Source organism: Pseudophryne corroboree, chromosome 12 (genome assembly GCF_028390025.1).
Source record: "Pseudophryne corroboree isolate aPseCor3 chromosome 12, aPseCor3.hap2, whole genome shotgun sequence".
Classification (NCBI taxonomy): Eukaryota; Metazoa; Chordata; class Amphibia; order Anura; family Myobatrachidae; genus Pseudophryne; species Pseudophryne corroboree.
In genome coordinates, this window is record NC_086455.1 from 103,633,080 (window position 1) to 103,645,589 (window position 12,510).

Genomic DNA, 12,510 nt, shown 5'->3' on the forward strand with positions numbered 1-12,510 from the left:
GCAGTACAATTTTGTATTTTACATGCTAAGTAGAGGATTTCTATTGCGACACCACTGACAATCAGAACGCATAGCCAACCATGCTTTATGTAGAGATACACAAATTGCTAAATATTGTGTGTTTTGCAGAGCTGCAAATTTCTGGCCAAGCAATCTGAGAATTAGTTTTTTTCCTTTGCTGGGACTACCACTGCGCCCTGTGTGGTTGATATTTAGTTAGGTGCAGGACCATAACTAGAAGTGTGTGAGTGGTGGCATCACCCTGGGCCCTTGGGGCAGTCAAAGCCATACTTCAGGAGGGCATATATAGAAAGAAAGGCCCCAAACAGCACATCATGCCAAGAAGTAAAAGAGGGCAATGAGGTAGCTGTATGACTAAGCTAAACTATACAAGTGTGCGGCACAAACACCTGGCCCATCTAAGGTTGACACTGCAGTCCCACTGCACTAATGACAGATACCAGATGAACGTTTAACACCAGCATGGATTTTATGGCCTCAGTAATCCGTTTTGCAACAGGGTGTATATATATATATATATACATAGCAGTATTACTGGACTGGATTTATACGCCAGTACCACTGGAATTATACGTCAGGATCACTGGAATTATACGGCAATATCACTGTATTTATACGCCAGTATCACGGGAATTATACAGCAATATCACTTGAATTATATGCCAATATCACGGGAATTATACGGCAATATCACTGGAATTATACGACAGTATCACAGGAATTATATGTCAGTATCACTGGAATTATACGCCAGTATAATGGGAATTATCACTGGATTTATAGGGCAGGATTACTGTAATTATACGGCAGGATTACTGTAATTATACGGCAGGATCACTGGAATTTTACGGCAGGATCACTGGATTTATACGCAGGATCACTGGATTTATACGGCAGTACCGCTGGACATATACGGCAGTACCGCTGGACATATGCGGCAGTATCAATGGACATATACGGCAGGATCACTGGATTTATACGGCACCACTGTACTGGATTTATACAGCAGCACTGGACATATGGCAGCAGAGGACACAACCACTGTGACCAGTAGCGGATCTTGCCACGGGCAAGCAGGACTTTTGCCCGGGGCGCCGCCTTCCGGAGGGCGCTGCACCATGGCAAGATCCGCTACTGCAGTGCTGTGCCCCCGCTGCGTCCCGCTGTGAAGGGTGTCATGGAACTAGACGCGTAGTGTCTAGTTTCCCTTCATGGAGAGAACCTTTACTGTGCTGTGCGCGATTACGTCATCGCGCACCACCCAGCAAAGGTCCTCTCCACGAAGGGAACTAGACGCTACGCGTCTAGTTTCCTTTCATGGAGAGGACCTTTGCTGGGCGGTGCGCAATGATGTCATCGCGCACCGCTCAGCATTTCAGCGGCGCTACTACTGTACAGGGGGCGTAACTGACCATGCCCCCTGTATGAAGCCACGCCCCTATGTCCTGCCCGGGGCGCAAAAAGGGCTCGAACTGGCCCTGACTGTGACTGGACAGATGCAGCACGAGACACGGACACTGAGGACACTGAGAGGACGGAGACACATCCTCCCTCTACACTCTCCAATGTCAGAGTGAAAATGGCGGCAGGGCCGTTTCTTGTGGCAGGCGAGCAGTGCAACCGCACTGGGCGCCCGCTGCGGCACTAACTGTTGCTCCCTGCTTCCCCCTCCTATTTCTCCCCGAGTAACCCGCTCGGGGGGCGGAGTTTCACGGAATGACGCGGTTGCGTCGTTACGTCACGACGCAACCCCGTCACTCCGCAAAACTCCCTCCCCGAGCGGAGTACAGAGGGGGATCCAAGTTAGGAAGAGGGAAAGGCCGGCGCGAGTAGCGACTGGTGAGGCAGGCCGAAGAGCGGTAATCGCCTCTGTGAGTATTCTCTCTCTCTCTCTCTCAATGTGTAAAATGGCGATACCTGCCGTAATGTGTGAAATGGGGACTCTTGCCTGCCGTAGTGTGGGGATTTAATATATCAAGGGGATTAAGGTGTGTGGCATAATATGGTGCAGGGGGCATTACTGTGTGGGGCTTAATATGGTAGAATTTTTCTTTCCTGTGGTGGTCGTGATCTGTTGGAGCAGGGTCAAAAACTGGATTGTGAGGTAGTCTTTTCAGACGAGGCCACACCCATTTAGATGAGTCCACGCCCCCTTGCCATGTGCGCGCGCAAGTTTTTTTTTATCTAGGTGTGTGTGTGGGGGGGGCACATTTTTTTATGTCATTGGGGGGGCGCATTTTTAAATCTCGCACTGGGAGCCAAATTGGCTAGAAACAGCCCTGAATGGCGGCGACACGCGGCTCCTTATATGGAATCCAAACCCAGCGAGAATCCGACAGTGGGATGATGACGTTTTGCCTCGTTCTGGTTTCCAAGTCAGGCGGGAAAACCAGAGCTTGATTCGGATCTGGGCTCGTGACGTGAAGTCCGGTAGGGTTCAGTTCTCTGCGAACCGAACCCGCTCATCTCTACTCATTTGCTGACCATGTGCAGTGTGAACTCAAAATACGCGACACAAACAGGCACCATTGTTTTTTAACATATAAGTATGTAATACAGACATTATATAAGTACTCAGCAGTGTAGTCATGGTCATAGAGGGGAGTTTTGTGGGTCTAAGTGAATCTGCAAGGCTTGCGCCCCTTTGTTTGAACAATAAATGTTGCACGTATGTTTTGAAACAAGCAGTATTTTTGAAGGAAGAAAGTTGAAAAGTTAAAATTAATGGAGTAGCCGAAACAAGATATTACTGTAGGCAGGACTTTTATGGAACTTTTTAGATTTCCCACAATGCACACTCTAGGGGTAGATTTACTAAAGCTTCTAAAAGAGACATGTGGTGGTGTTGCCCATTGCGCCCAATCAGATTTGTTCTTTTCTAGAATGCAACAGAGAAATGACAGCTACAATTTCATTGGTTGCTATAGACAACACCACTACTTCTCTATTTTAGAAGCTTTAGTAAATCTACCCCTAGGACTGATAGAGAGCTGGACAGAATTACACCCCAAATCGCAGATACTAAATATGTTCATGGCAATTGCGTGTGTAGGCAGTGTTCCAACTATGGTAAGATGCATGCAGGCTTGCACCAGTATCATACAGTATGTTCACAGTATATATCAGACATATGTCACACAAATGTATATCTATGTTTTCACTAATAGGCTTCAATAAAACTTTAAAAATCCTCTCTTAAACAACAGTCATTGGGCGGTATTCAATTCTTTTCACCCCCTTCCACACCCGTTCTGTTTCTGCCACACCCGTTCTGTTTCTGCTAAAGGGCGTGGTAGAATCATTTCAGCTCGCTACCCCCGGAGTAGTGAGTGCGTCCAACCCTTTATGCAGCTAAACTTGATTACTACGGATGCGATATGTGTGATAACGGGGAACACTTTAGAAAGGAGATTGGGCGTGATATATCATTAGAATACCGCCCATTGGGTGTCATTCCGAGTTGTTCACTTGCTAGCAGTTTTTAGCAGCCATGCAAACGCATTGTCGCTGCCCACCGGGGAGTGTATTTTCGCTTTGCAGAAGTGCGAACGCCTGTGCAGCAGAGCACCTGCAAAAACATTTTGTGCAAAACAAGACCAGCCCTGGACTTACTCTTCGTGTGCGTTGATTCTAACTTTGGAGGGTTGGCTTTTGATGTCACACACCCGCCAAGCGTTCGCCCAGCCACACCTGCATTTTCCCTGGCATGCCTGCGTTTTTTCAAACACTCCCAGAAAACGGTCAGTTGACACCCAGAAACGCCCCCTTCCTGTCAATCTTCTTGCGGCCACCAGTGCGAATGAAAATGTTGCTAGAACCTGTGCAAAACCACAATTCTCTTTGTACCCATACGTCGTGCGTGCGCATTGCGATGCATACGCATGCGCAGATTAGCCGATTTTTACACTGATCGCTACGCAGCGAACAACGGCAGCTAGCGATCAACTCGGAATGACCCCCATTGTGTCTTACTTTCTAAACAAATGAACCTCCCTTTGTGCAGAAAATGAGCAGCTTTAAATTCATCAAGTGTTACCAATCCCTGCTAATATAAAATCACAATCACACAAAAAAAATGGATCAAACGCTCCACTGGTGGGAAATAACAAATACTTAGAAGTATATGCTTAGCCTGTGAGCATCTACAGTATGTGATGTTAGTCCTTAGACCAACTTCAGAGTCCTCACACTAGTCTTCTTCAAGCTCTTGAATATCTCTACAAGTACATATGTATAGAGAGACAAACACAAATATATACAGGTACATGGTGTAGTAAATCAATGTATATTTGTGAACAAACAAAGTCTGGATGGGTGGTCTTCAGGTTGCCGACTGTCAGGATCCCGGCGCACAATATACCGGCGCCGGAATCCCGACAGCCGGCATACCGACAGTTTTTCTCCCTCGTGGGGGTCCACGACCCCCCTGGAGGGAGAATAAATAGCGTGGCGGTCCACGACCCCCCTGGAGGGAGAATAAATAGCATGGCGGTCCACGACCCCCCTGGAGGGAGAATAAATAGCGTGGCGCGCATAGCGCGCCACCATGCCCGCAGCGTGGTGAGCGCAGCGAGCCCGCAAGGGGCTCATTTGCGCTCGCCACACTGTCGGTATGCCAGCGGTCGGCCTTCCGGCGCCGGTATGCTGGTCGCCGGGAGCCCGGCCGCCGGCATACCATACCACAACCGTCTGGATTAAATGGTAGCATACCTCCCAACATGACCCTCTCCAGGAGGAACAGAATGCTCTGCTTCTGGACTTTTCTCTTAATTTATGATTGCCATCACCTGTGGTGAAACACCTTTCTTATCCATTAACCTGTTAAGCACAGGTGCCAGCAATCATACAGTAAGAAGAAAGTCCAGAAGCAGAGCATTGTGTCCCTCCTGGAGAGGGTCGTATTGGGAGGTATGTGGTAGTCCCCATCCGTAAATGAAAGAAGGTGCCAAATAATTGATGGAAGGCCCCCCAGCATACTTGCCTACCTGATCCACTCCATGAGGGAGAAAATGCTCTGTTCCTGGACTTTCCTGGTAATGTATGATTGCCATCACCTGTGGTGAAAGTCCAGGAACAGAGCATTTTCTCAGTCATGGAGAGGGTCAGGTAGGTAAGTATGCCCCCCAGTATTGAATGAAATAGTACAGATGCTCATATTACTGTAGTGCTTAAATCGGAAGGAGGGTTGAATACATATAAAGGTATCTTTGTAATTCCTACTCCCTGGTGTACTGTAGATTGCCCAATACAATTACTTTGTGTCCTAGATTCCCTCAAACTATGCTTACCGTACATATATGATTATATAAGCTATTTATGGGAACCACACCTAGTGGTTTCTTTTTCCTCTGCTGGGAATCTCCTTTCCAGTTAAACACGTACTCAATACCGGGTGTAGGAAAAAATGTAAAATATTAAATTAATATATCTAAAAACTGACTGTAACATACATAAAAAAACAGGACTGAATCCAACCACTAAAATACTAGGATATACGTGGCTCTGTAAAATAATTGAGATATAGGGGGTAATTCCAAGTTGATCGCAGCAGGAATTTTGGGGGTCATTCCGAGTTGTTCGCTCGGTAAAAATCTTCGCATCGCAGCGATTTTCCGCTTAATGCGCATGCGCAATGTCCACACTGCGACTGCGCCAAGTAAATTTGCTATGCAGTTAGGAATTTTACTCACGGCTTTTTCATCGTTCTGGCGATCGTAATGTGATTGACAGGAAATGGGTGATACTGGGAGGAAACAGGCCGTTTTATGGGCGTGTGGGAAAAAACCCTACCGTTTCCGGAAAAAACGCAGGAGTGGCCGGAGAAACGGTGTGTTTGTGACGTCAAACCAGGAACGACAAGCACTGAAATGTTCGCAGATGCCGAGTAAGTCTGGAGCTACTCAGAAACTGCTACGAGGTGTGTAATCGCAATATTGCGAATACATCGTTCGCAATTTTAAGATGCTAAGATTCACTCCCAGTAGGCGGCGGCTTAGCATGAGCAAATCTGCTAAAATCCGCTTGCGAGCGAACAACTCGGAATGACCCCCTTTGTTAGCAGTTGGGCAAAACCATGTGCACTGCAGGGGAGGCAGATATAACATGTGCAGAAAGAGTTAGATTTGGGTGGGTTATTTTATTTCTGTGCAGGGTAAATACTGGCTGCTTTATTTTTACACTGCAAATTAGATTGCAGATTGAACACACCACACCCAAATCTAACTCTCTCTGCACATGTTAAATCTGCCTCCCCTGCAGTGCACATGGGCCCTCATTCCGAGTTGTTCGCTCGCAAGGCGAATGTAGCAGAGTTACACACGCTAAGCCGCCGCCTACTGGGAGTGAATCTTAGCTTCTTAAAATTGCGACCGACGTACGCGCAATATTGCGATTACAAACGAGTTAGCAGTTTCTGAGTAGCTTCAGACTTACTCTGCCTGTGCGATCAGTTCAGTGCTTTTCGTTCCTGGCTGACGTCATAAACACACCCAGCGTTCGCCCAGGCACTCCCACCGTTTCTCCGGCCACTCCTGCGTTTTTTCCGGAAACGGTAGCGTTTCCAGCCACACGCCCCTAAAACGCCGTGCATCCGCCCAGTAACACCCATTTCCTGTCAATCACAATGCGAACGTCGGAGCGATGAAAATGCCGTGAGTAAACTTACTTTCATCATAGTAAAGTTACTTGGCGCAGTCGCAGTGCGAACATTGCGCATGCGCACTAAGAGAATTCTCACTGCGATGCGATGAAAAACTCCGAGCGAACAACTCGGAATGAGGGCCATGGTTTTGCCCAACTGCTAACAAAATTCCTGCTGCGATCAACTTGGAATTACCCCCATTGATTACTGGTTTGCTTTTCAGTAAGTAAATCATTAAAATTCTTCTTATTTATGATTACCAAGGTCCAGGGCCATATTATAGGATAGGCGACAGGGGCAGTCGTACCGGGGCCCCCACACAATAGGGGCCCCCCACACACTGCCCCCAGACTCCCCACTACTACACACATAAAACTTGAGTACAACATTTTGCTGTCTCCGGTTTATTAGTATTCAGCGGTTGAGCTATATCCTAACAACAGCCGCGCAGGAGCTTTACTGCAGTGCAGTCAGTCTCATGACTCGTGAGATAAGGACATTTAATCTCACAAGACATTGCTTGTTTTTCCAGAACCAGTGTGTGCTCGCATGCTGGGTTGTGTCAGCAGAGGTCAAGTGAGCACTGTCAGTGTATTTCACTCTGATGTCTCTCTCGCGGGATCCAGTAAGCATTACGCACCGAGATCTCAGTGCCATTCCCCTTCGCCTACCCCGTCACGGCCGACTAAAGCCCTGTGTCGGGATGTGGGGAGACGACCAAAGCCACTGCACATCCTGGAGTGTCTGGCCAGTAAGAAAATGCAGTGGCCTCCCACAGACCTCCAGGTAACTTCTCTCCTAGGCACCTGAGTGCAAGCTCTTCTGCCCAGTCTTATTCTACAGCGCTCTCTCTCTCCTCATGCCTGTATCTTTCCCCCATGCCTCTCTCTCCCTATGACCCACCCTTCTCTAAGTCCCCTCTCTACCCAATACCGCTCTCTTTCTGTCTCTCCCCATGTCCCCCCTCTCTCTCCCCATGCCTGTCTCATCCTGTGCCCCCTCTCTCACCATGCTCTCTCTCCCCCCAATGTAACTCTCTCTCTGTGTCTCCCCATGTCCCTCTCACTCCCCATGCATATCTCATTCCCCATGCCTCTCTCTCTCTCTATGCCTCCCCCTCTCTCTCCATGCCACTCTCTTCCTCATGCCTCACTCTCTCCATCCATGCCTGTCTTTCCCCCATGCCTCCCTCTTCATGTCCCCTCTCTCCCCCTGCCTCTTGGGCTCTACCCATGCCCCCCTACCCCTTTCCCTGATGTCCATCTCTCCCTTTGCCCCCTCTCTCTCCATGCCTCCTCCTCTACCATGCCTCTCTCTCTCTCTCTCTCTCCCATACCCCCTCTCTCTCTCCTCCGTGCCCTTCTCTCTCTCTCCTCATGCTCCTCTCTCTCCCCACTTGCAACTCTCCCACCATGCCTCTCTCTCTCCATGTCCCCACCTCTCTCGCTCTGTGATATGTATGTGTACAGATAGATAGATAGATAGATAGATAGATAGATAGATAGATAGATAGATAGATAGATAGATTCACTGCTGAAGCTGGAGCAGATTCACATCTTATACTGGTTGATAATTTTAGCTTTGTGTTTAGACTAACCTACAGTTCTAACTATACTTCTAGAAAGAACTGATCATTATTTGGTTCACAATTTATTTCTATAGACCTATGTGGAAAAAATAATAAACATTTGGAGGAAGTACTCCACTAGTCCTTACCAATTTATCTTCTCTTTCTTGAATTGTATTTGTCTTCTCTATACTAAGCAGGCAGCGGCGTAGCCAGAACTTTGTGGTCCCCATAGCAACATTTTGAAGGGCCCCTGTCCCAATGCTTCTAGAGAGACACCTCTCCACAGCAATTGTTCATTTTATGCCCCCCATAATAGTGCCCTAGTTTATTTTCTGAACCACAGTACTGCTTTTCTTTATTGTTATGCCCCATAGGATTGCCCTAGTTTTTGTTTTATGAACCATAGTAGCGGGGGCTTATCTACGCATTGGCCAGGATGGCACATGCCAGGGGCGCTTGCTGAGGAGGGGGCGACGCCCGGCGGTGCCATACTGGCCCGACACCCTCTTTCATGTGACAGTGCTGCTGCCGTATTAGGGCACTGATCTGTGAGCTGTGCCTGCGGTTGAATGTGTGGGTGAAGGCAGGGGCTGGAGATATCTGGGCCGATTTCAGGCCGCACAGCAGTAACAGTGCAGCCTCTACGGCCACAGTGCACGGTCCCGCACCCTACCCTTGCTCACTGGCGACTTCTCACAGCATGGGATATGGCTGTGCTCACTGCTCACAATGAGCAGTGGGTGCCGCTGGTCCCTCTGCTGTTCCTCCATGGTGGCCATGCGGCTGTGAGCCTGTGCTGCCCGTAAACCTAGCCACCCTCACACCCTCCTTCACCACACTCTCCTGGCTCACTGCACTTTTATACAGGAGGAAAGAAAAAAGCTAGGTACCATGGGGTCACTGTATTTTGGAGGGTAAGATGGGGTTGCTATATCTACTGGAGTCAGTATGGGTGTAGTGAATGTACTAGGGTGATATGTGGTGCTGTATATACTAGAGGAAATATGGGTGTGCTGTGTGTATTGGGGGATAATATGGGGTTGCTGTATATACTAGGGTTTATATAGAGCTGCTGTGTGGGGTTGGGTATGAAATGCCGGCTGTCGTGATACCGGTGGTCATGAGGCCGACAACAGCATCCTGACAGTCAAAATCCCGACGGGTTGATGAGTGGTCTAACCCTCCCTCTACCCTTCTCTGGCTCTAACCCTCCCTCTACCCTACTCTGGCTCTAACCCTCCCTCTACCCTACTCTGGCTCTAACCCTCCCTCTACCCTACTCTGGCTCTAACCCTCCCTCTACCCTACTCTGGCTCTAACCCTCCCTCTACACCCTACTCTGGCTCTAACCCTCCCTCTACACCCTACTCTGGCTCTAACCCTCCCTCTACACCCTATTCTGGCTCTAACCCTCCCTCTACCCTACTCTGGCTCTAACCCTTCCATTACCCTATTCTGGCTCTAACCCTCCACCTACCCTACTCTGGCTCTTACCCTCCCTCTACCCTACTCTGACTCTAACCCTCCCTCTACCCTACTCTGACTCTAACCCTCCATCTACCCTACTCTGGCTCTAACCCTCCCTCTACCCTACTCTGGCTCTAACCCTCCCTCTACACCCTACTCTGGCTCTAACCCTCCCTCTACACCCTACTCTGGCTCTAACCCTCCCTCTACCCTACTCTGGCTCTAACCCTCCCTCTACCCTACTCTGGCTCTAACCCTCCCTCTACACCCTACTCTGGCTCTAACCCTCCCTCTACACCCTATTCTGGCTCTAACCCTCCCTCTACCCTACTCTGGCTCTAACCCTCCCTCTACACCCTACTCTGGCTCTAACCCTCCCTCTACACCCTACTCTGGCTCTAACCCTCCCTCTACACCCTATTCTGGCTCTAACCCTCCCTCTACCCTACTCTGGCTCTAACCCTTCCTCTACCCTACTCTGGCTCTAACCCTCCATCTACCCTACTCTGGCTCTTACCCTCCCTCTACCCTACTCTGACTCTAACCCTCCCTCTACCCTACTCTGACTCTAACCCTCCATCTACCCTACTCTGACTCTAACCCTCCCTCTACCGTACTCTGACTCTAACCCTCCCTCTACCGTACTCTGACTCTAACCCTCCCTCTACCCTACTCTGATTCTAACTCTCCCTCTACCCTACTCTGACTCTAACCCTCCCTTTTAGGTGCCTAACCCTAACACCCACTCCCCCCCTGCAGCCCAACCTGAACCCCCTGGGGGCACCTAAACCTAAGCGTCTCCCCTCCGCAGCCTAACCCTAACCACCCCTGGTGGTGCCTAACCCTACCCCCCTCCTTCCCAGCACCATAAACCTAACCCTCTCCCCCCGCACCCTAACTCTAAGTCCCCTGGGGGTCACCTTAACCTAACCAACCAATCAATCCCCATTGTAGTACTTAACCTGGTCTAATGTCTGTACAATCGGGATCCCGGCGGACGCAATTCCAGTGTAGGTGTTCTGTCCCGTTTTGGGATTCCAGTGTCTGTCTTCCATTGTGTGTCGGGATTCTGGCGGATTATGTTGGCCACTGGGATCCCGACCGTCGGATATTAACCGCATCCGGCTGTGTGTACTGGGGAAATGAATACCATGGTGGCCACTATGTGTACTGAGAGGTAATATGGTGGATGGCACTTGTATACTTAAAGGTATTATGGGGTAGTTGTGTATACTGAAGCACTCGCCCCGCTGCCGTCATACTGATGACTGGGATACCATTGTCGCTATACTGACAGCCGGCATCCCGGCCACCGGTATATCATACTGATACCGTACAGAATGCACCATATTCCAAAAACATAGGGCCTAATTCAGACCTGATCGCTAGCAGGCGATTTTTGCACTGCTGCGATCAGATAGTCAACGCCCATAGGGGAGTGTATTTTTGCTGTGCAAGTGTGCGGTCGCATGTGTAGCAGAGCTATACAGATTTTGTGCAGTCTCTGTGCAGCCCAGGACTTACTCAGCCGCTGTAATCACATCAGCCTGTCCGGGACCGGAATTGACGTCAGACACCCGCCCTACAAATGCTTTGACACGCCTGCGTTTTTCCAAACACTCCCAGAAAACGGTCAGTTGCCACCCACAAATGCCCTGTTCCTGTCAATCTCCTTGCGATCGCCCGTACGAATGGATCCTTCGCGCAAACACATCGCTGAGCGGCGATCTGCTTTGTACCCATGCGACGCGCCTGCGCATTGCGGTGCATATGCATGTGCAGTTTAGACCTGATCACCCGCTGTTCGAAAACGCAGCCTACTGATCAGGTCTGTATTACCCCCCTAGTGCTGATGGGGGGGGGGGGGGAGGGGGCGCCGGTCCCTTACTTTGCCATGGGAACTCAGACCCCTAAATACACCCCTGCACAGTAGTGCAATAGATCACATTATGTCACATTGGGCGGGATGTACTAATAGACATCGCAGCCCATTGCCACCGATCGTCACGATGCTAATCGCATATGTACTAACATATGCAATTAGCATTGAGAATGACGGCTTTTCCCATAAGAGCTGTCCTTCTGCGATTCCCGGCGGCTGCCTTACTTACGGGTTTCGGCCTCGGGAGTCAGTCTGCCCATGCGCAGAATGGCAGGGCCGGCCACGGGGCATGATGGGAAGGATCGATCGGATCCCTCACATCAGCGCTGCGGAGAGAAGCCCATAGGCTTCTATGGGGTATCGCCAGCAAAAGCTGGTGATCTACTCTGCGGCGCTGACCCAGTGGCCAGGGCTTTGTGCATTAGGAAAATGCGGTAAACGGGGGTTTACCGCATTTTCCATTTAGTAGATCCTGCCCATTGTAAGGCTGCCAATGCACATTATGTAACACAGTACCCCCCAATTCACATTATGACATACAGAGCCCCCAATTCATATTATGGCACATTACAGTGCCCCTACATCATATTTTGCTACATGACAGTGCCCCAGTTTATATTATGTAGCATTATAATGTCCTCCACTTCATTTTATGCCACATTGCAATGTGTAGGTCCAATGGTGAAAAATGTATCTAACACATGTAAGTCATACTTCCCTACCTTGCTGCCCCCTCCTCCAGGAGGAGGCAGCGTTGTAGGCACATGGGGGTGTGGCCAACGGCATGATGGGCCGTCCGGTGGGCGTGACGACTGGAAAGTGGGCAGTCTGGGGGGGGGGGGGTGACATCACGACACGTCATCGTGGCTCCGACCCCCCCACGCTGTACAGTGTCGAGAAACTAGGCACTATGTAGCGGGGCGGAGCTAC

The 12,510-nt window shown here is 49.6% G+C and overlaps 1 protein-coding gene across 5 annotated transcripts in view; it reads right to left on the reverse strand.

Moving 5' to 3' along the window:
• The window catches only part of CAPN3 (calpain 3), a 354,142-nt gene that overhangs the window by 292,543 nt on the left and 49,089 nt on the right, over positions 1 to 12,510 (reverse strand). The window lies entirely within an intron of this gene.